Source organism: Rattus norvegicus, chromosome 2 (assembly GCF_036323735.1).
Source record: "Rattus norvegicus strain BN/NHsdMcwi chromosome 2, GRCr8, whole genome shotgun sequence".
NCBI lineage: Eukaryota > Metazoa > Chordata > Mammalia > Rodentia > Muridae > Rattus > Rattus norvegicus.
In genome coordinates, this window is record NC_086020.1 from 72,559,300 (window position 1) to 72,586,522 (window position 27,223).

The 27,223-nt window shown below is 36.0% G+C and overlaps 1 protein-coding gene across 1 annotated transcript in view; it reads left to right on the forward strand.

The window, feature by feature from the left end:
- The window catches only part of Cdh12 (cadherin 12), a 1,234,181-nt gene that overhangs the window by 357,441 nt on the left and 849,517 nt on the right, over nt 1-27,223 (forward strand). Inside the window, exon 2 of the mRNA XM_017591412.3 lies at nt 20,995-21,090. The gene's annotated coding sequence lies outside the window, so the exon portion shown is untranslated. The remainder of the gene's footprint in view (nt 1-20,994; nt 21,091-27,223) is intronic.

A 27,223-nucleotide genomic window follows, 5' to 3' on the forward strand; every position in this document is an offset into this window, starting at 1 on the left:
ATAATGGAATGAATTACTTACCTACTTTTATTTCTTTGGTTCTTTCATTTATGTTTCCTCAATTTTACAAGATAGAGTTTTATGTGTCGGGGGCCCTGGACCAGCTAGTGTATGCTGCCTGGTCGGTGTCTCAGTGCCTGAGAGATCTCCTGGTTCCAGGTCAGTTGAGCCTGTTGGTCCTCCTATGAGTTCACACTCCTGTTGAGCTTCTTCCAGACTTACCCTAATTCAATTGGTTATCAAACGGCTGGATGTAGGTATCTGCTTCTGTTTCAGTCAGCTTTTGTTGGGGCTCTTGCAGGGCACCCATGCTGGCTCCTGTACATCACAGCATCAGCCTGATCTGGCCTCAAGGACAGCAGATACACCTACACCTTGAGGGACTTCATGCCCCAGGGGAAGTGAAGGCCTGGCAGGGTATGGTGCATGTCTGTGGACATCCTCTTGGAGATGGAGGAGGAGGAGTGGGATAAAGAGCTGTCTGAAGGCAGAAGCGGAAGGGGATAAGAACTGGACTGTCAAAAACGATTAAAGATAATTAAAGAAAAAAGAGTTTTATGCAGATTAAACTGCCCTCGGACTCTCAATAGTACTGTGAATGAGTTCAAAGTTTTGATCCTTTGCCTTCACCTCTCAAGTAACATAACAGATATGTAGCACCATATGTGGCATAATTCAGAATAATTTTAAGTGTTCAAATTTAATAATTTAATATTTATTTGTATAGTTACATATATTGAAATTATATTGCATCCCATAGTCTACTTTGTCCTATTTATATACTACTTTGAATTTTAATGTATGTTTCCAATATCATCCAGGATGCTAAATTTTAATATGGTTTAAGAAGTTTAAGTAGCCATTTCTGGAAAAGTTCAGTTCAAAACAAGTATATCTATTCTCATTCCCTTGAATTAATATTTACTTTAAAATCCAAACTTAGGAATCAATTTTTACTGATGTAGATAATTTTAATGGACCAAATTCCTTCAGAGAACTAATGCTTTTTTTTCAGATAAAATATTAGATATATTTAAATTCTGTTGCTCCAAACCATCTGAATGCAGTATTTAATGGACTTTAAGATAATTTTCTGTCTATTCCTTCAAAGGAGTCTACCTGAATTAGGTTGATATAGCTGTTTAAAATATGAAAAAGGAAAATTATGACAAACCAAAAAGCATATATAATCACATAATTATGTTTATAATATTCCATTTTATTTCAATTCCACTTCCTGGAATACAGATATGTTACTTTCAAAATGATATGTATATAATGATCTCATTCTTTTGAGACCCATCCTTCAGAAGGAACTTATTGTTCCATGGCCTGAATTTTACTTCAGACTCTTGTAAATTCCATCCTCAACTTAATAATTTCTAGCAGTTTGAAACAGAAATGACAAAATTCTATAGCAAAATTGTCAGTTATTTCAATAGATGGTGAACTCAAAGTCTAACTCCTTCATTTCATTCTCCTCATGCTTCTCTCTCTCTTTGAGTTGTCCCGGTGTGCAGTTGCTAGTATGTCCCTCTGGTGACAGGTTTGACAGTAAACAGAATCCAAGTCTGCAGAGGGCCCTTTCATGCTGACCCCATGTTGCCGTAACATCCCAGAGCAGAATGATGCTTTTGCAATGAAGTAGAGATGGAATTTCTCCTCTTACTGTTGATAAGTTGGTACTGAGATAAAGATGCCCAATATCTGTGCTGTCTTTTCCGAATTTCAGGGGACAGCGATGGCTAATGTTGTTTAGTAACTTCACAGCACCACTGGATGGCTAAAAGTACAAGGAAGCATTATTCTCTCTGTCTGTTTTCATGCTATATCTCAATAAGATTAATATTTGAATTAGTAATTTGCAAAATCCAGATTACTTCTATTGTGAGCCTATCACTTTGTATCTAAGAGAATCTTTAAAGAACTGGAATCTCTTCCAAAAGACAATATTTTGACATGACTGCTTTAAACTGGAGCATTGCTGGCTTTTCTTATTTGTGAGTAGAAACTGACATGTGAGCTCGTTGTTGCTAGTGAGTTTGTTCACATTCAGACTTTGATTATACCATAAGATTTATTTTTTAATTTTTTTATTAACTTGAGTATTTCTTATTTACATTTCGAATGTTATTCCCTTTCCCGGTTTCCGTGCCAACATCCCCCTAACCCCTGCCCTTCCTCTTCATTATGGGTGTTCCCCTCTCCCCCCCCCTTGCCGCCTTCCCCCAACATTCACGTTCATTGGGGGTTCAGTCTTAGCAGGACCTAGGGCTTCCCCTTCCACTGTTGATCTTACTAGGATATTCATTGCTACCTATGATGTCAGAGTCCAGGGTCAGTCCATATAAAGTCTTTATGTAGTGGCTTAGTCCCTGGAAGCTCTGGTTGCTTGGCATTGTTGTTCATATGGGATCTCAAGCCCATTCAAGCTCTTCCACTTCTTTCTCTGATTCCTTCAACGGGGGTCCTGTTCTCAGTTCAGTGGTTTGCTGCTGGCATTCAACTCTGTATTTGCTGTATTCTGGCTGTGTCTCTCAGGAGAGATCTACATCCGGCTCCTGTCTGCCTGCACTTCTTTGCTTCATCCATCTTGTCTAATTGGGTGGCTGTATATGTATGGGCCACATGTGGGGCAGGCTCTGAATGGGTGTTCCTTCTGTCTCTGTTTTAGTCTTTGCCTCTCTATTCCCTGCCAAGGGTATTCTTTTTCCCCTTTTAAAGAAGGAGTGAAGCATTCACATTTTGATCATCCGTCTTGAGTTTCATGTGTTCTATGCATCTAGGGTAATTCAAGCATTTGGGCTAATGGCCACTTATCAATGAGTGCATACCATGTGTTTTTCTGTGATTGGGTTACCTCACTCAGGATGATATTTTCCAGTTCCAACCATTTGCCTACAAATTTCATAAAGGCATTGTTTTTGATAGCCGAGTTTTCCATTGTGTAGATGTACCACATTTTCTGTATCCATTCCTCTGTTGAAGGGCATCTGGGTTCTTTCCAACTTCTGGCTATTATAAATAAGGCTGCTATGAACATAGTGGAGCACGTGTCTTTTTTATATGTTCAAGCATCTTTTGGGTATATGCCCAAGAGAGGTATAGCTGGATTCTCAGGTAGTTCAATGTCCAATTTTCTGAGGAACCTCCAGACTGATTTCCAGAATGGTTGTACCAGTCTGCAATCCCACCAACAATGGAGGAGTGTTCCTCTTTCTCCACATCCTCGCCAGCATTTGCTGTCACCCGAGTTTTTGATCTTAGCCATTCTCACTGGTGTGAGGTGAAATCTCAGGGTTGTTTTGATTTGCCTTTCCTTTATGACTAAAGATGTTGAACATTTCTTTAGGTGTTTCTCAGCCATTCGGCATTCCTCAGGTGTGAATTCTTTGTTTAGCTCTGAACCCCATTTTTTAATAGGGTTATTTGTCTCCCTGCGGTATAACTTCTTGAGTTCTTTGTATATTTTGGAAATAAGGCCTCTATCTGTTGTAGGATTGGTAAAGATCTATTCCCAATCTGTTGGTTGCCGTTATGTCCTAACCACACTGTACTTTGCCTTACAGAAGCTTTGCAGTTTTATGAGATCCCATTTGTCGATTCTTGACCTTAGAGCATAAGCCATTGGTGTTTTGTTCAGGAAATTGTTTCCAGTGCCCATGTGTTCGAGATGCTGCCCTAGTTTTTCTTCTATTAGTTTGCGTGTATCTGGTTTGATGTGGAGGTCCTTGATCCACTTGGACTTAAGCTTTGTACAGGGTGATAAGCATGATCGATTTGCATTCTTTTACATGTTGACCTCCAGTTGAACCAGCACCATTTGCTGAAAATGCTATCTTTTTTCCATTGGATGGTTTTGGCTCCTTTGTCAAAAATCAGGTGCCCATAGGTGTGTGGGTTCATTTCTGGGTCTTCAATTCTATTCCATTGGTCTATCTGTCTGTCTCTGTACCAATGCCATGCAGTTCTTAAATTTCCTTGTGGACTAGAATTACCATTTACTTTTACAAATCTACTAATCCACCTTCAATAAGTCAAATGAGAAAGTTATGGGGTCTTAACATGTCATTTAGCTGGTAAAATATGAATAAAATCACTGAAACTATGAGGGTTTCATTAAAGAACATATATCAGTTGTATAACAGGTCACACCATGGCATTTTTTTGTATGTACATATAATGGATGTTCATCACAATGAATACCATAAAAAACCTCTACTTGCTTATTTGGCCCTTTATTATTCATATATTGTTCCCTTTCAACTTTCATGTAGTTTATCCAAATCTAGATTTTACATTGTCTTTTAATTCATAGATGTCTACACAGATAGGGTATATATATATATACATATATATAATCTTTATGATTGTACATAAATTTATGGGATGATCCCTCGTACTCTTGAACAGCTCTATGAATACTCTTTTCTGCATTCTAGACTTTTTCCTGAGAACTGTGTCTATTAAATAGTGAAATTTCAATGGCATGAATGATATAATTGGACACAGAAGTGGCAGAAACCATCCATGGGCACTTAATAACCAAGTGAACAGGGGTATGATTAACCCAATGTGCTGTATGAAAGGATAAAAAGCAGGAGTCAGAATAGTAGATCTTTCTCAGAGTGACTCCACTGGCTGACTCAGAATGTTACTATCTGGAAATTACATATTCTATCAATTTCAGCAAGAATTGCCTAAGTAGAGCATAAGTCAAGGGAATATAACATTTCTGGAGGGATTAAAGAGATCATACTCATAATCCAGGGCTTGGAAGATGCAAGATTAGAGATTCCAAACACATGCTCAATTAGCTTCCCTATCTCTTCTAAAGCTGATAGAGGATTATCATCATCTTAAGCAAATGGTCACTTTAAATGCAGCTGCTTTGACATATCTGTTTTCACTGCATGAGCACATTAGCATTTTCCATAGGATTGGATTGGAGTTATTAATTAGCCAAACATATTCTTTCTTTATGCTGAGACAAACAGACCACCAAAAGTAGTCCACTTTCAGCAGACAATGCCAACAGTACACTGTCAGTGCCCCCTCTCACAGTGGTATAAAATGTTTAACTTCCTATATCACAATTTAATTGTAAAAATATTTCACCACCTTTCCCTTGTGAACTACATAAAATTGGCCTATTTTCACATTGTATCTCTTCTTAACATCAATAATGTAATGTAAATACTGAATTTTCAGATTTTATGTAATTCCAAAAGTGATGTTTTTTGAAGAGGGGTGGTAACCTGGAGCAAAAGAATGAAAAAGCTACTGAGACTTGGGGGAAAGGAGAGTGACATAGGAAAACCAGAGATTGGAACACTAAAAATTAAGGGCCATTTGAGTGGTTGTATGGATCCAAACACTCAATCCAAAACACTCTAAGCTACCTAAAATATATACATTCATAAATAAATTCTATCTAAAGGAAGCCACCAAATAATGTTGAGACATAGTCCTCACTGTAAATTTATTATCACCAAATGAAGATTCCAGGGATATAGATGGGTTGTATCACATTGCTTTTTTGGCCAAAAGGGCCCCATGAGAACCCCTAAGCAACCGAAGCTATTGTCAATTCAACCTGTGCTTCACCACACACTGATACTAAGGCAAATAATTGTAAAGAAAAAACATACCTCTGTAGCTGAACACTGAGAAATTAAGCTGCTCCCTCCCTACAGCCTTCACCTCTATGGATTGTATATGGTATCAGGAGGTACTCTGTATACCAAAGGACAAAGGTGAACACCAAAATCCTTTAGTCTATAATAGTGACCTGGCTTCAAAACACACTGGTATCAATACTAGCACACATTTGTGGGAGTAACCAATTAAAATCAGATTCTGCTTTGATTAAATCAGATTTAATTAGCCCACTCCATAGATGAAACCCATACCTATAATTGTGTGTCCAAGACTCTGAGACTAGACAAACCAGGGACTTAGTGGAAAAACCAAATACTACTGTTCTGCTAAAGTAATGTATCAATAAAATGACTACTATCAATATTCTGCTATACATATTGATCAGTGCCTTCCTCAGCTACCATCAGAGAAGCTTCCTCCGAAAGAAATGGAAAGGAATATAGAGATGCACAGCCAGAAAATATGCAAAAGACCTGATCAATTTTGGCTTAGACATAATATTGACTGTACAATAACACTGTCAAAAACAAACTTTCAATATATTGTGGGATGAAGCAAGGCAAGGCAATGATCTATGAGTATAGCAGATGTCATTGGGAGTCATTTTCCTCCTACATTCCTTTAGAGTAACAGTAGTATTTAATTTTACCCCAACTCCTTGGGTTATAACATCGCAAGTTCTTGGTCAACAAGAGTAGTATATCATATATGGGTTCTTTCTCAGAATAAACATTAAGTCAAATTAGATCAAATTAGAGATCCACGTCCAGACAGTATGGAAAGACTAACAGGCCTTGGAACACTACGCCAAATAGGATGTCTTCATCAAACACCTTCCTATCAGAACTCAAAGAATTCAGAAGAGGCAAAGAATGTATGAGGCAGAGGGGATGGAGGACACAAAGGAAACAGGTCCTTCAAAACACAGTACAACCAAAAACATATGAATTCACAGAGATGATATGGCCTGCAAGGGTCTGAACTCAAATGAATCCCTGAGCTTAGCAGGTAAGTTTATACATACCGTATCCCAAACATAGACATTGTCTCTAATTGGTGAATTATTTTTAAGAGTATTTCTAATGCCTAAGAGTAGATGCCAAATACAAAACAAGGTCAGGAAAATCATTGGAAGCTCTTTGTCGTGTAATGTGTTAGAGAACTTTTTAATTTTACCATACATGTCCTTTGTGCAGAAATCAGTGGTTGTGGTTTTGTGAATTTTATGGAATTCTTGGGTGTGAGAATGTGGGTGTGTGTGTGTGTGTGTGTGTGTGTGTGTGTGTGTGTGTCTGTGTTTGAATTCACTTTTTTGTTCTTTTTATGTGGCTCTTTTTCTTCTGTTTGTTTCTTCTTTTTGTTATGTTTGTCATACTGCGATTTGTTTGATTTTTTTATGTTATGTAATTGATGTTCTACATATACCTGTTTTACTTCTAATGAGAGACATTGGGAATGTTTTCTGATGAAAGCAGAGGTTGGGAAAATCACAGAGAATCTGGAGAGAGGAAACCATAATCAAAATATATTTTATGAAAAAAGTCAATTTTCAATAAAAGAATAAATTCCAGATCCAAATAATAAAATGAACAAATAAATTAAGTGACCTGTCCATTTCAATAATTAATAAGATATTTAGATATCTTTTTATGTAGAATACAGTTTGCTAGTATCCTAACACATGTCAGATGCTTAATTCACTTCTTTAAAATTAGGAAAGGCCTGAGGTTCTCTTGACTTTGAGAAAAAGAGAGATATGTGATCCACTAAGGAAATCAGGTGTAATTTTCAGATAATATTAAATCTTAAAATGCAGCACTTTTGGTAACACTGGGAGACTATCCAGGCCTATTTCACTATGTAAAGGAAACTTGGACACTTATCACTTGTGTATAATATGAAACTTGTTTTTTTTATGTGTTGCAATCTAGGTATTGGTTACATACACATATAATTATGTTCTCTATTATTATGGAGTTCATAATCAGTACAGAATGTATTTCTGACATAAACTGTTTATGTTTATGCCCCTTAAGTAAGGCATTCAATGGCTAGAGCCAAGGAAAATGGCCTGTAATCACTTCTCTCTATCAAGAACCTACAACCTAAGCATACTTCTTTGTGAAAGGGTCACTGCCATGGAATGAGGAAGCTGAAAGAGAGAGAAAAATACATAAAATGCAATATAGAGAGGGAGACACACACACAGATTGAGAGAGAGAGAGAGAGAGAGAGAGAGAGAGAGAGAGAGAGAGAGAGGAGAAGAAATAAATGACATACATACTAGAATAATAAAATCTTGCCACTCAACATTTTTCATGTGTTTTTTAAACTCGTGTTTGTTATGTATGTGTCTGTGAAATATGTGTACTTAAATTTATAGGTGGACTTTATTATCATTCTCTCTCTCTCTCTCTCTCTCTCTCTCTCTCTCTCTCTCTCTCTCTTTCTCTCTCTCTCCTGGGTTGTTCAACAAAAGACATTGGGTATCTGTTTCCTCTATGCTCTGACTTAATGCCTTATGTTAAGTTTTCTCAGTGACCCCGAAGCTTTTCACTTCAACCAGGTGGGCTGGGAAACAATACATCAGTACCTGTCTGCTTATGCCCCTCAACCCCTCAACACTGGAGTTTCAGACATGGCATCTGCTGCAACTTGAGACTTTGGGGCTGGAAGCATGGGCTTAATACCTAGATTTTTGGGGTGCTTATGATTCAGAAAAATTGTTCTTACTCACTGACCCACTTGCCAGGTCCTATATGTCAGTCAGATATTTAAGGGCTCATAATCTGGTGGTTTAATTGATTGGTATAAGCTTCTCAACCTGTGCTGTTGTTTCCATATGTGGATGGTTTAACAGTGTCATCCATAGAGGCCTTTATGTATTTTAACTTGTTGTTTCATGTGTTTGTTGTGACCTCTGCAATACGACAGATGATATGTTGGTGACTGTCTTGAGACCTATTTTGCTGGAATTTAGTGTGGATTATTCTGATATTGTAAGTTTATTTTAAGTTCATTGTAAATTCCTGTGTTTTTCATGTAATGCCAGACTCCTAATTTTAGATGAAGACAAATAAACTGCATTTTGATACCAACTAGGAGAAATGTACCACACTCACATATAACATGTTTACAAGTTTATATGGTGGCTAGTGTAAATATATATTACTTGGTCATTTAAAATTTAGTATAGAATGATAGACATGCGATAGAACATTGGAAGAGAAAATCTAAAATCAAATGTTTCAATGTGGAAAAGGTTGTATTCAACGTAATATATTTAATAAATAAATCAGCCACGGAAGCTAGTCTTTTTATTAATTAATTATGTTATTTATTTACATCCTAAGTGCTTCCTCCCTGGTGACCCCCTAGAAGAGTTCTTACCTCCATCTGCATTCTCCTTTACCTCTGTGGGAGTGCCCCTCCCATTGAGGATACCCCAACCCTGGGACATCAAATCATTTTAGGATGAGGCACATCCTTTCCCACAGAGGACAGACAAGGCAGTCCTCTACTACATATGTGCCTGGGACCTCAAAGCAGGCCACACAACCTCTTTGGTTGGTGGCTCAGGCTCTGGGAGCTCTAAGAGGCCCAGTTTTGTTGACTCATTTGGTCTTTCTGTTGGGTTGCCATCCCTTTGAGTTCCTTCAGTCTTCCCCCTGTCTCTTTCATGTAGAACTCCATCCAATGCCTGGCTGTGGGTATCTGCATCTGTCCCAGTCAGTTGTTGGGTAGGACATCCATTCTAGCTTCTTGGCTGCAATCACATCTTAGAATCAGTAGTAGTGTCAGGATTTGCTGCCTGCTCATGGGATGGATCCAAAGTTTGGCTGGTCACTGGTCAGCCATTTCTTCAGTCTCTGCTCCATTTTTTCTTCCTTCATTTCTTTTAAGCAGAATCAATTTTGACTAGAAAGTTCTATAGGTGGATTGGTGTCCTCATCCTTTCACTGTGTTTCCCCTCTGCACACTGAATGTGATCTCTTCAGGTTCCATACCCCCACTGTTGGTATTTCAGCTGTGGCTACCTGCATTGAATCCTGGAAGGCTCTACCATGTTAGGTCTCTGGGACTTCCTAGAGATTGGGCCTTCTCCCAGACTTGGCTATTGCCTATTTCTATTCATCCTCCTGGCCCTGATCTTCTAACCTGTTCTCTCCACATATCTGATCCTGCTGCACATTATCCTCCCCCATCCCTCTTTCCCATGTCCTTCCCTCCCTTTGCCTCCCATAACTATTTTGTTCCCCTTCCAAGTGGGATTTAAGCATCATTACTTGAGCCTTCCTTCTTGTTTAACTTCTGAGGGTCTGTGGCATTGATCATGGTTATTCTGTACTTTTTGGCTAATATACACTAGGGAGTAGATACTGTGTAGGTCCATTTGGGTCTGGGTTTCCTCACTCAGGATGCTATTTTCTAGTCCCATATATTAGCCTACAAAATTGATAATGTCCTTGTGTTTAGTAGCTGAATACATTTTCTGTATCCATTCTTCAGTTGAGCAACATCTGGGATGCTTCCAGTTTCTGGCTATTATGAATAGGGCTGCTATGAACATAGTGGAACATGAGTCCTTGTGGTATGGTGGAGCCTATTTGGGCATGTACCCAGGGAAATTATAGCTGGTTATTCAGGTTAAACTACTTCTAATTTTCTGAGAAATTGTTAAACTGATTTTTAGATTGGTTGTATAAATTTGCAATCCCACCAGCAACGGAGAAATGTTCTCAACATCCTTGTAAGCATGTCCTGTCACTTGAGGTTTTGATCTTAGTTGAATCTTAAAGAATAGATGATCTTTTCATTTCATAGAGTTTATAAATAAACTTTAGGATATTTTGGCTATGTCAAATTGTGTAAACAGCATTTAAAACATAAACACGATGATCTATTTCAACTAGACATTCAGTCTGATGAAAAACAATTCAAAGAGTTCTTGTCTTATACCTATACTACTATTCTATCTCTTATTCAAGTTCATATGATACACAACTAAAGATGTAAATTTGGAAAAAGAATAATCACTAAAAGAGTTGGAACAACCTTCACAAAGTCAGAAGAGATATGAAAAACAACAGTACTTGAATTAAAATTTGATAGTGTGGCCATTAAAAGTAAGAAATTAACAAAATTTGCATTACAATGATGAGCAGGAACAGAAATGAGACAAAGCATGGAAAGGATGCTGCACAATCTGTACAGATCCATCCTGTGGTGTTTGATGTGAGGAAATGATCTAGGAAAGAAGAGGGAGGTAGGGGAAGAGGAAAAACTGAATCATAGTTAAAGATAAGTTCTTTTCCTAAGGAGTTTACATGGAATACCTTTATGATCAATTATTCAATGTCCCAGTAATGTAATGCCCTTTTAAAATAATCACATTTTAATTGTCCTTATGATACTTAAGAGAAGATGTCAAACAGTAATAATGACTTGGAAGCAGAAAATAGTTGGATCATAAAGGCATGGAAGTAGAAGTGCTTGCCATAGCAAGAATATTTAATGTATATAATATATTATAGATACATATGTGATGTATATACCACAGATTTTATGCACAGTTTATCTCCACTATGAATAAAGCCACAATAAGCTATTTTTGGAAATGACATCATGAAATTTGCAGGCAAATGGAAGGAACTAGAAAAAAAAGGACATCCTCAGTGAGCTAATCCAGATACAGAAAGACGTATGAATTCATTCACTTATAAGTGAATATTAACTAGTTAATAAATGATAATAAAACTAAAATCTACTATGAGAGGCTAGCTAAAGATTAGGACAATAAGGAACTCACATGGGCATTCTTATAAAAAGGAAATAGAATAAATTTGGAGGGTGTGGACTGGAAACAAGGAGAGACAGGAGCAGGAGGGATCTTGTATGGGGGTGGGATGGAGGGAGAATATGTAACAAGAGACAGCTGGAATTGGGTTGCATTTGGGGCACAGTGTGGAACCCTACTCTGCAAGGAAACTTCCTAGAATCTATGAGCATCACTCTAGTGAGGACTCCTAGTAATTGAGAACACAGAATCTGAACTGGTCATCTCCGGTAACCAGACAATACTTACAGTGGTGGGACTAGGCTGCACTCCATTGAGTTATTGGCTGGTCAAAGGGTCCTTTGGAAATTCCTAAGCAAACAAGACAGATTCTATGTTACAAGATCACCCTGTGAAACTGACCTCAGGGCATCATTACCAAGGACATCTACAGAGCTCATCGAATGTAATGAGGTCAAGGTGATACCTTCATAGAGTTTTCAACCCTACTTGTAGTCTCTTTGATATGAGAAAACACAGTGAAAGATATGGAAAGAGAAACCTAGACACCATCCCAGCCACAGGACCCACAATTTACAATGTGACATACCTGCAAGATCTCCTGGGACAATGGTAGTGCAGCACTTGTGAGAGAAGCTAATCAATATCTGATTGACCTAGAGGTCAACACCACAAGAGAGAGTCCATTCCTTACACTGCTGGATAACCAGGAACTAGAGACTGAATAGTCCAGAAACCTAGGATAATATTAGACAGGACCAGAACAAAGAAAGGAGAGAGAGGGACAGGGAGAGAGGGAGAGAGGGAGAGAGGGAGAGAGGGAGAGAGGGAGAGAGGGAGAGAGGGAGAGAGGGAGAGAGGGAGAGAGGGAGAGAGGGAGAGAGGGAGAGAGGGGGAGAGGGAGAGGGAGAGGGAGGGAGAGAGAGAGGGAGAGGGAGGGAGAGAGAGAGAGAGAGAGAGAGAGAGAGAGAGAGAGAGAGAGAAGAAATGGTGGCTATCTTCATCAATTAGTTCCTTGTCCAATTGTCATCAGAGAAGCTTCCTTCCTCTGCAGAAAATGGGAACAAAGGTAGAAACCCACAACCAGACATTTCACTCAAGAGACAGTGTCTAAATTGGAATTCTCAGGTTATTTTTCTAGGGAATCTGGAAGACATGCAGGGAGAAAAGATTAAAGGTGTCAAAGGAAATGACAGACACAAGAAAAACTTTGCCCACCGAATCAACTAAGCAGGTTCACATCACTTCACGGAGACTGAAGAGGCAAGGATGTGGTCTATAGATGTCTGCACCAGGTCCACTGCATAAACATTGTGACTGTTAGCTAGGTCTTTGTGGGAACTTTAACAATGGGAGCAAATATATCTCTAACTTTTTTCCTGTTCTTGATATTCTTTTCCTCCTGTTGGTTTGCCTTGTCAAGCCTTACTATAATGGTTTTACCGCATCTTATATTTTCTTGTTTTGTACTACTTCACTGTTGTCTTTTGGAGGCCTACGGCTGACAGGGGAGATGAGGAATAGCTGGGAGGATTGCAAAGAGGGGAAACTGGCAGTGACATGTATTGTATGAGAGAAGAATATATTTTTAATTCTACATACACAACACAAACACACACATATACATATCTTGAAGAAATCTGTTATTTCTATTCAAGTGGAAAAGTTATAATCATTTAATGTAATCTACAAAAGGAAGAAGAAGAAGAATTCCAATAAAGAGATTTAAAGAAGTGAATTATTAATATTAATTTTAAGGGAGAAAGGAATAGTTTCCAGAATTACAAGAAATCCTTGAGGGTGAATACAGATGAATAATGATGGGAGTTTCCTGCCACATACCAGGTAGAAACTTGTTTAGGCATACTGATCTATGAATGCCTAGAGACATTTCTAAGAGTTTTGCAATAATACGGTTTAGATTAATGAATATTCTGCATCTAGAAAGTTATTAGTATAAGCATTTTAGGAGAAGCATGTCTAGGTTTATAGGGTAAGGAATGAAAACCAGTAATTATATATGCTATAGGTGGTGATTTAATAATCTGAATTCCCTTTTGCAAGTTTATAGCTGTACTGATAAAATCATTTTAAAGTGGGCACAGAATGAAGCTCACAGGTCATTTTCTTTATATTAAGAAGGGAATAAAAGGCAGGTAAGCTGTCAATCTTAACAGCTGCCAGTAGGAGTGATATGGGTAAGAGGAAAAAGGATATAGAATGATATTTGTGTCTTATGACCTTGGGTCAAAGGAGAGAGATAAGCAATAAAAGTTGGCAAACAGCCTACAAATGCATAAGGGGAGTTTCTCTGGAGAGAGTAAGGATGTCCACAGTTCCAGAGTAAGCAGGCTTAAGGTTTGGATTAATATATAAACTGGAAAAATGTTAAGATCAGTTTTTAGAAGAAGATGGGATAGTAATGCTTTGTAAGCAACTGTATTCAGGTGAGTGCTTCTTGGGGGTATAAATTTGTTATCTCGTTAAAGTAAGAACTATTACTCCCACCATTTTGACATGCCCCAAAGCCTTTCAGGTGTTGTTTAAGCTGGTCCACTGGCAAGCAGTTTGGCATGCCCAGATGGAGTGATTCCTACTGGATGGTACAATTACTTATAAAATCTTGGACAGTTTAAAATGTTAAATTTCTACCCAAGTCCTAGGTTAGAACTCAGATTTAATAATTTTGACCAAGAAGAACTTGGTTTCCTTTAATAGGCCTCAATGAAATCGTGGTCCATCTACCCATCTCCATTTCAGGAAAGTGTGATACTGCTCATTAGGTTTTGTTGCTATGGAACATGAAGTGTGATCATAAGCTGGTTGTTAATGGTTATCTTGCTGCCCTAAAGTGCCAAAGATCAAGCAAGGAATTTTGTCTGTGCTGTGTTAGTGAAGTTAAAGGTATAACCTATGGAAAATCTTATATAAATACAAGAAATCAAACAACTCAATGCGATTTGAGAGTAAGAAGTAGTGAAATTTTAATAGTTGGTGGAGATAGCCTTGCTCAGTGCACTGTGTGTTCCTTCAGATCCAGAGCTTCTATTAAAGGCAAAAAGAAAAATCTCACATTGAGAAAGTGAATGTAGACAGAATGTGGAGAAGATTTGACAAATGATGTGGGCATAGCAGAATTTACAGTGGCTGAAAGAATAAATAATTCTCTAAGTTATGCTTGAATACACCGGAGTAATGGTAGAGCACACACATGGCTGGCTAATATTAAAAAGAAAAACAATCCAATTTTATATGAATAATTGATGATCTGAATTAATTCACCATCAGTGAGAGGATGGTCACTGTGTGTATTCGGGCTGACTTTCAGGCTATTAATTCATAGCCTAAGTTTCACCTCTACTCAGATAATAGTATAAAGGATTTATACGTATAATCATTATGTAGTAGTATATTATGTGCTGGATAGGTTTTTCTGCCCTAGTCAAATAGCTGAGGAGATCACAAGATCCTGGAAAGAGGGTAATGTTAGACAAAGACCCATGACTCTGGATTCACATACAAAATGAACAACTTTTGTTTTGCCACACTTATATAGTTCTCAGCTAGCTGCTAGCAATAGTATTGCAAGCAGAACTTGATCAAATGTACCTTTGAGCACCCTGTTGAATTCTTCCTTCCAGCACTTTGTAACCCTGTGTCCATGTTTGTCCTGGAGGACATTCCTCCTAAGCCATACTATGAACCTGCAATTGTCCTTGATCACACTTCCATATGTAGATCAGGTAAGGTATGTCTTCGATGAAACATCTGCAGGCCATCTGGACTCCAAAAGTTTTCACAGGGTCCTCTCTCTGAAATAAACCACTGTTGAATTTTAGAGGAGAAGATAATTGGTATCAGAGGTAATTTCAGAAGTGTTGACATTGTCATCAGTTGTCTAGCTTCCTTGCTGTAGTTTTGGCAACGACCGTAACTAAAAGCCATTTGGGATAGGGAAGAATTTACTTGACTTAAAAGCCATGAAGAAAACTGAACAGGAACTCAAGCAGAGGCTTGCAGTGGAATGTATGTAGAAATGCTTCTTGCTGCCTTGCTTACAAGCTTGTGTTTACCTTTCTTAAACTGTCCAGAATGCACATAAGAAATAGTTCTTCACACAGTTTTGCTTCTAAAAGTAGCATTACACACCAGAGATCTTGTTAAAATATGAATCCCATGCTACCACCAGCATGGCACCTGCAGACGGGCTGGCTTGACCTGTTCTCAGCCAAGCAGACTCTCTGACCCCCACATCTGACATCTCTCCACCAGGTAATACAATCGCTGGGTGTGGCAACTGGCATCCTCAATTGTAAGCCATTCTAAGTTAATTTTTTCCATGGCGGATCCCAAAGGATCAGCCACCTGAATCAGGAGCCTCCGCTACCTATGGCTACCTACGTTTTGGGCTCCATGATCATCTCCTGTTGCAAAAGCTCTATTTTCTCTCTTGCTTTCCCTTTTCCCTTCTCTGATCCAGAAGTCCCGCCTACTCATCCAGTGATTGGCTCCTTGAAATCTTTATTCATTAGGCAAAGGTGCTGCCACAGTGCTTCACATAATACATCCCTACATCTACAGACAATTAAGACGACCCCTCCCCCTTACCCCCATACCTGCCATACACTGGCTAATCTAATCTGGGCATTACTCCAATCTAAGCCAACTTCTTTGTTCTCTTTAGACTGTGACAAGTTGCCAATTAAGAAAACTCCACCTCTTGTCTACTTTACACACAAACATATCACTTTCAGACAGTCTGAAACTCATTCTTTGTCTCCTTTGCCAACCATTGTACTACATTAGTATCATAATATAAATCTTTTAAAAGTCTACAGTCTTTGAAAATGACAACACTGTTAAACAAAAGTAAAATTCTGGATTGTTAATGAAATGTAGAGAGCCTACCAATAATTATTGTGCACCTTGTATAGTAAAAAGTATAAAAAAGAATATTGACATTTTTGCTAGAGGAAGTAAATAATGATGAATCGGGACTGTGTAACCTAGTTTTAAGATCATGTCATAGGTGGATGTGTCAGTGACTTCGTGATATTCCATTAATATTTTACAACTTTTGTGTTGTAGGATATCACTTAATATCTATTAAAAAACAATTCTAATTTTATATGCCTCCGGGGCCATATGATTCTAAGGTTACAGATTATTACTACATTGTAGATATTCTGTAACAATGGTAAAAACTTTCAAAAGTTTCTTTGGATTTTTACAGTCAAAAATAAAACCAAATAAAATGAAAAAATTTGGCTCTCCCTTCTAAGTAACAGTCCTTCATTAAAGGATATCATAGCATAAACTCAAGCAAGAATTTACAACAGAAAACAGAGAGGACTGTTGTCTCTTAGCTCATGGTTAACAGGCTTTGTTATACACCCTAGGATCATCTACTTAGGAATGGTCTCAATCATTTTGGTGTGAGTCAAGACAAACTTCCACAGAGATGTCAGTCTAATGTGGACATTTTTTCAATTGAGAGTCCTATATCAGGTGACAATAGGATATGTCCAATTGGTAGTCAGAGCTAATAAGACAATTGTGTACTTAAATGAATGTTAATTTGAATGTTCCTTGTAATGTATAGACAAGCCTTGTCTACAAACATTAACTCCACAATAACTTCTAATTATTGTTCAGGGCAAAGGATAGTCATCATAGAAATGACTCAACTATTTGAAAAGATACACTGTAGTTGTGTCAAGCTCTCTATTGCTTAGGATTCGGTAATTCACGAACCCTTCAAATCAGGCTGGACATATCTTTTTAAGTCTTGTTTGTTTATTCATTCACTCATCCCTCTTGTCTCCACATCTTGAACTCTACAATTATAGACAAGCACTACTATAACTGCTTTGCCTGGTGTTGGAAATTGAACTAGAATTCCATGCATACTAGGCTAGCATTTAACAAACTAAGGTATATCCTCAGACCTAGGCGTATCTCTTCTTACAGATATAGTTTCACTGGACTGTAGCAACAATTACTTATTTAAGTACTGGATAAATGAATCTCTTTCCTGCTATAATGACTGTGGAGTCATTATGATAGACTATATTGTTATCATCATTGAAGATTTTTAATATCTGTTTCTTTTAAGTTGATTTAGATAATCAGTACTGTTATTAGGATAGAGCCTAACTATCCTAATTCATGGATTTAGAGCCTAAATCCAGAAATTACTGCTTGAAAAGTTAACATTATCATTAATTCATGAAAATCTATCTCTATCTATCTATCTGTCTGTCTGTCTGTCTGTCTGTCTATCTATAAGACATAATGCCCTTAACATGGCTGGAGAGTGATTAGAGATAAAAGTTACATGTCTACAAATTTTCCTTTAGTTCTAGTCAAAATATGTTTCTCTTATTTATTTTAACAATTACATTAAAATAAATGTTAACTATTATATACTGCATCTAAGAATTAACGTAAGACTTAACAAATATACATGTCTATACTTGATCTTAGCTGAAAGGCTAAGAATTATTAAATGCATGGGATTAAAATCCAACAAATATATTACTAAAATAGATAATAATATTCTATTTCAATGCAGTAAAATATCAATCTCTATAAGAAATTTTTCTTTCCTCATTTAATTGCCCTATGATATCAAACATAGCTACAGTTCAAAAGTCTAACTGAGAACAAATACAAAATACATCCTATATGAATTTTTCTTCCTATGAAGAATAAATTATCAGAAGTATATTAGAGATTTTAATGCATCAACCCATCATATTCTGGATGAAATACACTATCTTATTTCTCTCACCAAACTCTGGCCAAGATAAAGTACTATCATTTATAAACAATTTTCTCTGGGAAAAAATGAAGGAAGAAGAAAAGCACATGAGATCGATTGCTTGTCCTGAGAAGATGCAGCTGAAGTAGTAACAAAATTCTACAATAAATAACTACTTGTAAGTAATAAATTACTCAAACCAAGTGATATCTACATCTTTACACTTGTAATAAATCAGCTATGATCATTTAAATCTAATTTTGTCCAATTACCAGAATCTCATTTTGTTACATATATCAATTTTATATGTATAGACATATACCTACATATTCTGTTTATAATATTAACTCCACCTTTCATACAGTGACCATTGAGTAATTGTGGTTTATTTCACTTGATATTATTAAATGTGTTAATCAGCTACCCACTCTTGTATAGTCTTTTCCTTTTTCCATATTTCATCTGCCTTAAGACAGTTTGAAAGTATGATACTATGTCTGCATTATTCACAGAGGCATGCACGCAATTCAATATATTACTTTTCAAATGAAAATTTTCTTACATTGTTTTGACACATGCTCACAATCCATACTGACCAACTCATCTTCCAGCTTCTCACAACTTCCTATGAGCCCATTCCTTCAGCCTCCTCTCTAAAAATTTTTTTCATAAATGTTTGATTTTCTTTTATGAATTGCTTAGTTGAACCAGGGTCAATGGAATGGTTAAGGGTCTTGAACTATTCACTGAAATCTAGGGGGTTTCTGCAGTGGTTATACAGTTAAAGATAATTATCCTGCTTATCCAAGAACCTATTAGTACTTGAGAGTTCATCTGTGAAAGAGAGTCCTATGAGTCTGCCCATCTTCAGGGGCTATTGAACAGGGCTGATCTTTGGTGGGCCTGGTATAGGTAAATATAATTAGCAGTGGTTAATGCTTGTAACGGCTGTATAAATACTAGAAGTTGGGATTTCGTAGCCCTACATATTATGAGATGGCTCATACATACTTCCTGTTCAATGCCAAACCATGTCCCCTGAGTCTCAGAGAGAGTAGGAAATAAAAATTGTAAATGACTTATTTAGAACTAAGCTCACAGTCCTTAGTTATTATCTGCATTTTTGGCAGCTATGGGTCTCTGCCTTTAACCCCTTCTTCATCAGGATAGGTTTCTTGGATTAATGCTTAGAGCACTATTTTGTGTGGCTATAATCGTAGATATTTAGAGTACAGCTGAATGTCACCTTCCTAATGTTTACTAGTTTTAGGTTAACCTGACTCATTGTATATATTCTTTAGGAAAGTAAGAAAAATCATGTGTGTGTGTATGTGTGTGTGTGTGTGTGTGTGTGTGTGTGCACGTGCGCACATGTGTGTGTGTGTGTGTGTGTGTGTGTGTATTCTGGCAGTTATGAAAAGTGAGGAAAATAACAAACTCTGTTATTCATATGAATCTAAGTTTTGGGACAAGTTCCCTCACTGGCTTTATATTAGTTACCCTTCTGTTGCTATGGTAAAATCTCATGAAAAAGGAGGAGTTTATTAGGTTTGCAGTAGCATAGGAATAAGAGCCCATCATTGTATGAAAGCACAGCAATTGGCAGGTATGGCATTCTGAGTGGAGGCTGAGGAGGACACACATGTTTTTAGAAACTCTAAACTGCAAATTAAATGTGGAGTGTGACTACTAATTCTCAAAGCCTGCCCAAGCTGACATCCGTTCACCAGCAAGAGTATATCTCAGTTACGTTAATTGGGAACACGTCATGTAGTATGCAAACCTATGGAAGATATTTCTCATTCAAACAACCATAGTACTGAACCTCACCAGATGAATGCTCAAATAAACCAATGTGTTATTTCAAAACAAAATTGTAAACAAAAGAGTTCACAAGAGACAAAAATGAACTCAGTTGTGGTAAAAACTAAGCAATGCAGTATTAGATAATAACATAGAACATTATATGGTGATGTCTGAGTTCCCACTGGTGTACATAAATAAGTGTATGAATTGATGAATGGTCAAGCAAAAAATGAAAGGCCAAGAATAGACAAGTATCTACTATAAAACTATATATAAAGTATCAGTACAGAATTTTTCCACTGAACAATCAGGATTTAACCTTTCTTGATTATGAACTTCTTTGTGTCTGAACCCAAAACAGGGAAAAATACAGAAGCAGAACCCAAGTAGCTTCATAGGAAAGAACTGTGTAATAAACCAAAATAAACAATTGATAGCAAAACCATAAGCTATTCTGATACCGCCCTGCACATGAAGAAGTGAGAATAACTCTTTAAGTTCTATGTCTGGTCCACTCTACCCCCAGTCTCACTGTAACCATGAGAAATTCAGGAGGAAAATCTCAGTTGAGGTTCATGGACTGTGTTGTATACAAAGGAGAATTACATTTCAAAGGTTTTCATGATAATTAAAAGAAGGGAAGTCTAAAAAGCTACACTCAGCATAGGAAGCTCCCAAAAGCAAAGTTGTACCCAGCTATGAAAAAAATGAAATTGAAAAAAGATAAGTCAATATTTGTTACTTAAATTCTATTTGCTGCAAACTATTAGAAACTATGTCCAGGATACCTTCATATGATGCTAATGAAATAGTCAATTCTTAGGTAAATGAGAGAGGAAATTGTCTGCTGGGTTTTTACGAATTTTCCATCTTCTTTTGACCAGTTTTAATTAAATAGAATTTGCAAACACATACATGTTTAACAGAGGTAGCGGACATTCCTACTTTGTTTGTTCTTGCCTTCTAGCACAATTACCTGACTGGTCCTTTGTACGGAGGATTGTAATGACGTTGGAAAACAAGCGAAGTCTGGGGTATTGAGAGAATGGTAGCCTTTTTAAAGGTAGGTGCTACCTCTTATCAGTAATGCCTGCCTCAAAGCTCAAAATGAATTCTTCGAAGAACAAACTTCATAAAAATCTTAAAAGAATATGTTATAACATTTATTTATTTCTACTTTAGCAGAAATTAAAGTTTTTATGAAATAGAAGTTTATGATAGATCATAAAATCTTGTAAAGCTTAAGTGATCTTTTCTTTTTCCAAGGAGACTTTTATTTATTTATTTATTTATTTATTTATTTTGTTTGTTTGTTTGTTTGTTTTCCTCATGCCTTATAAATTAATATCTAGATTTGAGAAAGCCTATTTTTCTCTTAATAAAATGGATGTCTTTTTCCTGTCATCTCTTTTACGGAATTTTTCTACTCATAATTTGTGGTATTATTTGTGTTAAGTCAATGTGTCTCATTTTGATCGCAAATATAAGATGAAGTTATTGAAGGACATCTGAATCCTTTCCAGCTTCTGGCTATTATAAATAAGGCTGCTATTAACGTAGTGGAGCATGAGTCTTTGTTATATGTCGGGGCATCTTTTGGGTATATGCCCAAGAGAGGTATAGCTGGGTCCTCACGTAGTTCAATGTCCAATTTTCTGAGGAACCTCCAGACGGATTTCCAGAATGGTTGTGCCAGTTTGTGTTGCTGGGATTAAAGGTGTATGCCACTAAAAAAAAAAAGAAAAAAAAAGGAAGAAGACGTTTTTGCATGTGGAGAGAGAAAACAACAAACGACAAACTTTCTCTTCTTTATTAATTTTTTTATGGCCCATCCAGGTTCAATTGCTTCTTTTTTGCTGGCAACTCTATGGTGTTATTCACTGTGATAGATCTACGCTCTGATATTCAAACACTTTGTTTTCCTTCATGGGCACAGCGATTAAAGTGCTTCACTTAACACATCCCATCTGGCAATGATAGAATTTATTCTGAGCTGTAGTCAAAACAGCTGTGACATTCTCTATCCCTGATCAGTTCTCAATTAAGATTAACCATTACTCTAGAATCTCAGAAAGATTTCTCAAGAAGAAACATTAAGAGCTGGAGAAATGCCTCAGTGGTTAAGAGCACAGACTCCTCTTCCAGAGGTCCTGAGTTCAATTCTCAGTAATCACAAGGTGGTTTACAACCATCTGTAATGGGATATGATGCCCTCTTCTGGTTTGTTTGAAGACTTCAACATTGTACTCATATGCATTAAATAAATAAATCTTAGGAAAAAGAAAGTAAATAGATGACGAAAGCAATTTTCTAAACTCATGTGCCTTTATGGATATTGTTATAATATTTTTAAAAATTCTCTATGTATGCCTGGATAAGTATAAAGTTGAAGACATTATTTCTTCTGTGCCTTTTCTGAGATTAACTCATTCAAAGCATGGTGGACCTCAACCTAATTCTATAATATCATCAAGTAATTTCACCTGTCATCTTGAGTAAAAATTATGTGAATTCTGATAAAATTCCCAAATAAGATACATTTTGAAAGGAAACTAATCTTTTTATGTCACAGGTCTGACCCATTCGTTTCTTTATTTTTTTTTCCATTAGTAATTGTAATCAGAATTTAAAACTTCTCTTTTGGACCTAAAGTATCTTGACATTGTAAAATCTGGATTGCTTAAGACAGATTCAGTTTTTTATTTTTGATCATGACAAATTCAGTATTATTATGTATTACAGATTAGCATTTCTAAGTTAATGCCTGTCATTGGCAAGTTTCTTTCTCAAAAATCCTATGATTGCTTCAACCTAAGTATGTTATATAATATAAATATAGTTTTTAATACTAACCAATTCTAGAATAATTATTGATATGTGTGTGTAGTAATACAGATAAAACCGAAGATAGCTCATATATGGGTGTTTTATAAGTAAATATCATGAACATACCCACTTTAAAAAGGAATGTAACTTTTTCTTTAAGTCTTTATTAGTCTTTAACATATCCAAAGTTCAAAATTAATGAAGAGAAAAGCAATCTTGTCAAGAGTCCTATGTTTCATTCTGTTGTCTAACTGAATTTATAACAATGATTAAAGGGAATTTCTTAATTCTTTAGTATAGAATAATTTGAAGATCTGAGCCTGATGAAAAGCAAAGAAATTGAGACGTTCAATTCTCATTAGTGAGAGTGAATTTCACATTCTTTTAGACATTCAAAGAGACTATTTTGACATTGTTTCTTTTCTGTTTTCAAATAGTTCACCTATGGAAATAGGATTGAAGGTAACATGCCTATAATAGAATTAGGAAATAATGTCTAAAACTGCTAAAACTATCATTGTATAAAATTGTACTTATGAGTAAGAATGTTGCCATTAGTTATTTTAATTTCAAATAGAAAATCTATGAGGCCCATTTGCATTCAATAGTCTTATAGTTATTATGAAACAAAAGGAAAAATGTCAACTTCTATAACATTTTGTAAAAGTCATTAAACAGCAGTGTTCAAATTTCTCTGACATATGCACTGTCATTGTTTAGGTAACCATATTTATTACTGGTCATAAAAAATGGGAAATAGGGAATTTGTGTCCGGTAAACTTTAACCCATTTCGATATTTACACTCATTAAATGGATATTAAATATGAGGAAACTTGGCAGATAAACCCGGAAAAGGAGATAGTAGAAAGGAAAAAAAAGGGATCTAAAACGTGTTTAGGCTTTGAGTCCCTGTTATACAGAAAACAATTTTGTAGTTGACTCATTTTGAACATAGGAAAGAAAAACCTGAAGAGAATTTTGGTCATTTTGGGACTTTGGGGAAGCAGATTACTATGATAATTGTTTAACAATTTAGTTTTTGCATATCAGTTTCTGTTATTTTAAAAGTTCAAGTTTAATTATGTCCCTGTGCATCCTTTGCACATTTAAAAAATTGCTTGCAGACACATCTATTTTTCTGTAGGTATATTAATGTTGTAGGAGACTTTAAATAAAATTATTCAGGGTTAAGGCTGCATTTTTTTCTTTTTACATTTTAAATATGATGAGACAGAGTAGAGAAAATAAGTAATGTTTACAAAATGAGCTACAGACAGATTCAAAGTAAAGATATATAAGAGCTTTCTTTGGAGACCTAGAAAACAGTAAGTCTTTAGAGGATTGTCTTGAGTGGCAGGTCCTGACCCTCAGGAAACCCCAGCTCTGAGCTGATGATGAGGTGAAACACTGGCTGATGGAGACAGACCAAGCAGCAGTCTTGCTCAGCTGGAGTCAAGAGGACATTTCTCCTTTCTGCTCACAGCGTCCCGCTGACTTAACAGCTGGGGCTCAAAAAAAAAAAAAGATTCACAGAATCTTAATTTTAAATGCACTCTATAAGAAATAAGTAGAAATCAACTTGTAAATTGTTAGTACACCATCCCCAGACAGGATTTCCTTTGTCTTTGTAATTAGCAGATCTGAAGAAAATAAATGGAGAGATATTTCTAATTTGGGGGATTGTCAAAGGTTAATAATTTTAGATATGCCTATTAGGATTTCACAATGGACTTGTCATCAGCAGTTATGATTCATCAACTACAGAGATTAACAAGAACTGAAAAGACAAGGTAATACAGAACTGTTGGTTATTTTAACCTGGCCTCTGCCAGATTTCTTATTGTAAAGAAAGACGTTCCTATTCCTCACCATGACTACAAATTTACAGGATGGCTAAAGCAAGTTCAATATGAAAAATATCAGCATGGGAAAATTCTGTGAAAGTTCTCACATTTTCCACTTTTTCCCCCAATATATTTGTTCAATTTTTAATTTTAAGTTTTATAGGAAGGACGTAGTATGGAATTAAAATATTCAACACTGAGAGTTTAAGGGTCATTTGCACGGATTTTATTCCATAAAACATATTTTAAATCAGTTTTAAATGTCACCGTCCTCTGTAAGCCTTACGACACTATCCATTCAATACAGATAAGTGCACAGAAAAAAAAAACTTAGATTTGTTTTTCTTATATCCTTATGGGTGCCCTGTTTATATGTTATGTGGCTTAGATATTATATGACAAGTCACAGTCTAGGCCATGGTGCTATCACTTTGGTTAGCTTGCATTCCCTCAGTCCATAAGCCGTGAGAATACAGATTCTTTGTTCTAATAAAAAAATACTGCAGGCAAGATGAAGAGAATGCTTGGTTATGGTCTATGGAACAACAATCCATAATTTACTTTGCAGATGTCTGTGTAATTTAAGCAGCAGGCAGAACAACCGCACAGTTGTAGCTGCTCTAGGGAAAGGATATCAAGAGGCTCATAAATCATGGTGAGGATTAAAAGCAATGAGCATTCATCTTCTTAACCCCGTAATGCAATATGGCAAAGCAAAGTATCATAACACAGAGCAGCACTTGTTTTACAGGGAGAGTGTCGAAACTGTTAAGACTTCCCTCAATTACCATTGACCTCCTGATTTGCAAGTCAGCAGAACATGATTTTAAAGTTGATTAAAAAGAGACCTCCTACACACTAAATTAAATTAAATAAACAGTAAAGTACATTTCTGGGCACTAGTAAGCCTAGGTAAACCATAGAGAATTGTTAATAAATTCCTTAGATCAAATTCATTTCTACTTGGACAATGTATAGAAAATGACTTTAAAAATAACTAATCCTTATAGAGTCTTGTGTTGACAAAAGTGAGTATTTATGTTGTGAAATTTCATGATGAAATCCTAACTCAAGAGTACTCTAGGGAAGGTGACTCATGCAACTGGCTCTCTCCTATAACATTTAGTAAATAAATGGCCTGTTACTAATTGTTTATATTTGAAAAATTATTCTAATCAAATATCTTTAGGTACAAATGAGAAAATCTTAAACAGTGGGGAAATTTCATTTTCTTTTGAGGGTAGAAACCTTAATCAAATTTGAAAGGTTATGAAAACTAATACTTTGTTGATTTTTCTGGTATTCTTTTAAATTAAGTTCACTGTACAATTTAACTTCCTAATCATATAAAAGTACAATGATAGACCAGAAGAATAATTTGACTGTTGACGAGAATTTTGAAACTTTTTTTGCAGCATATGAGGAAATTTTATTTCAATCAATCTAGTTTAACACAAAATATTCCTTAACTATGATTCCATATGGAAATTCTTACCTGTTATAGTAAGACATAAATGATTCTGACCGGCAGTTATTTTGTGTGTGTGTGTGTGTGTGTGTGTGTGTGTGTGTGTGTGTGTGTTTGTCTGCGTGGGCGTATAAATACATATATATATATATATGTATATATATTTGATGTGCTGTATTTCATTTTTATATTTTAAAATGGCTTAATTTTGCTGTCAGAAAGTTATATTGCACGTTTTGATAATAGAATAATAAAATGCCAAATATCATTTGGGTGGCACCCACACTAGTATTCAACTATTAAATCTCCCATGCTGGGGCCATCCATTTTGAGGAGAGAAGGCTAAATTATTGTTCATTGTACATTTTTGCTGCTGCTCTTTCTTCCTGTGTAATGATGATTAAGTATTCTTAGATTGATAAAAGCTCAGACTATTATGCTGTTGGCCTTCTATATATCTGTGTCTTTTTCTGTTTTCTAACACAAATGTCTTTATCAGTCATTTTTCTAGAGTAGTAAGGAGTAGAAAAAAAGCAATGTATGATATTAAGGAGAAAAGTAAATTTTTTGCTTAATTGAACACTAAAAATAGAGAAAAATAACTTGACTTCATAGTTATGTCTCTAATTTAACTGTAAATATCAGGGGTCCCAAAATACCAAATATAATAGACTGCCATTAAAAAATGCAAAGCACTTGTCTCCATGATCACATTAAGCATGATTTTTTAAGTTATTTCATAATATATATAAAAACTTTAAATTGCACCTCATTAATATGCAATATTATCTTCTATCTATTAAAATCAAATTAACAGTTGAAAATGTGCATCCCTCAGAGATATTGTATACTTAAATACATTTATTATCATTTCTGTACTGGTTTTATCTCTTTTTTTCTTTGAAATTTTCACAAAGTATACAAACTATCTTGATCAAAGCCACTAAACCGAAGACTCCTGAATAACTCCCTTTAGAAACCTCCAGAATATTATTATTTACTTTAAAATTTAAGTGTCTTCTTTCTTTTCTGTTTTTCTTTATTTAATTATCATTAA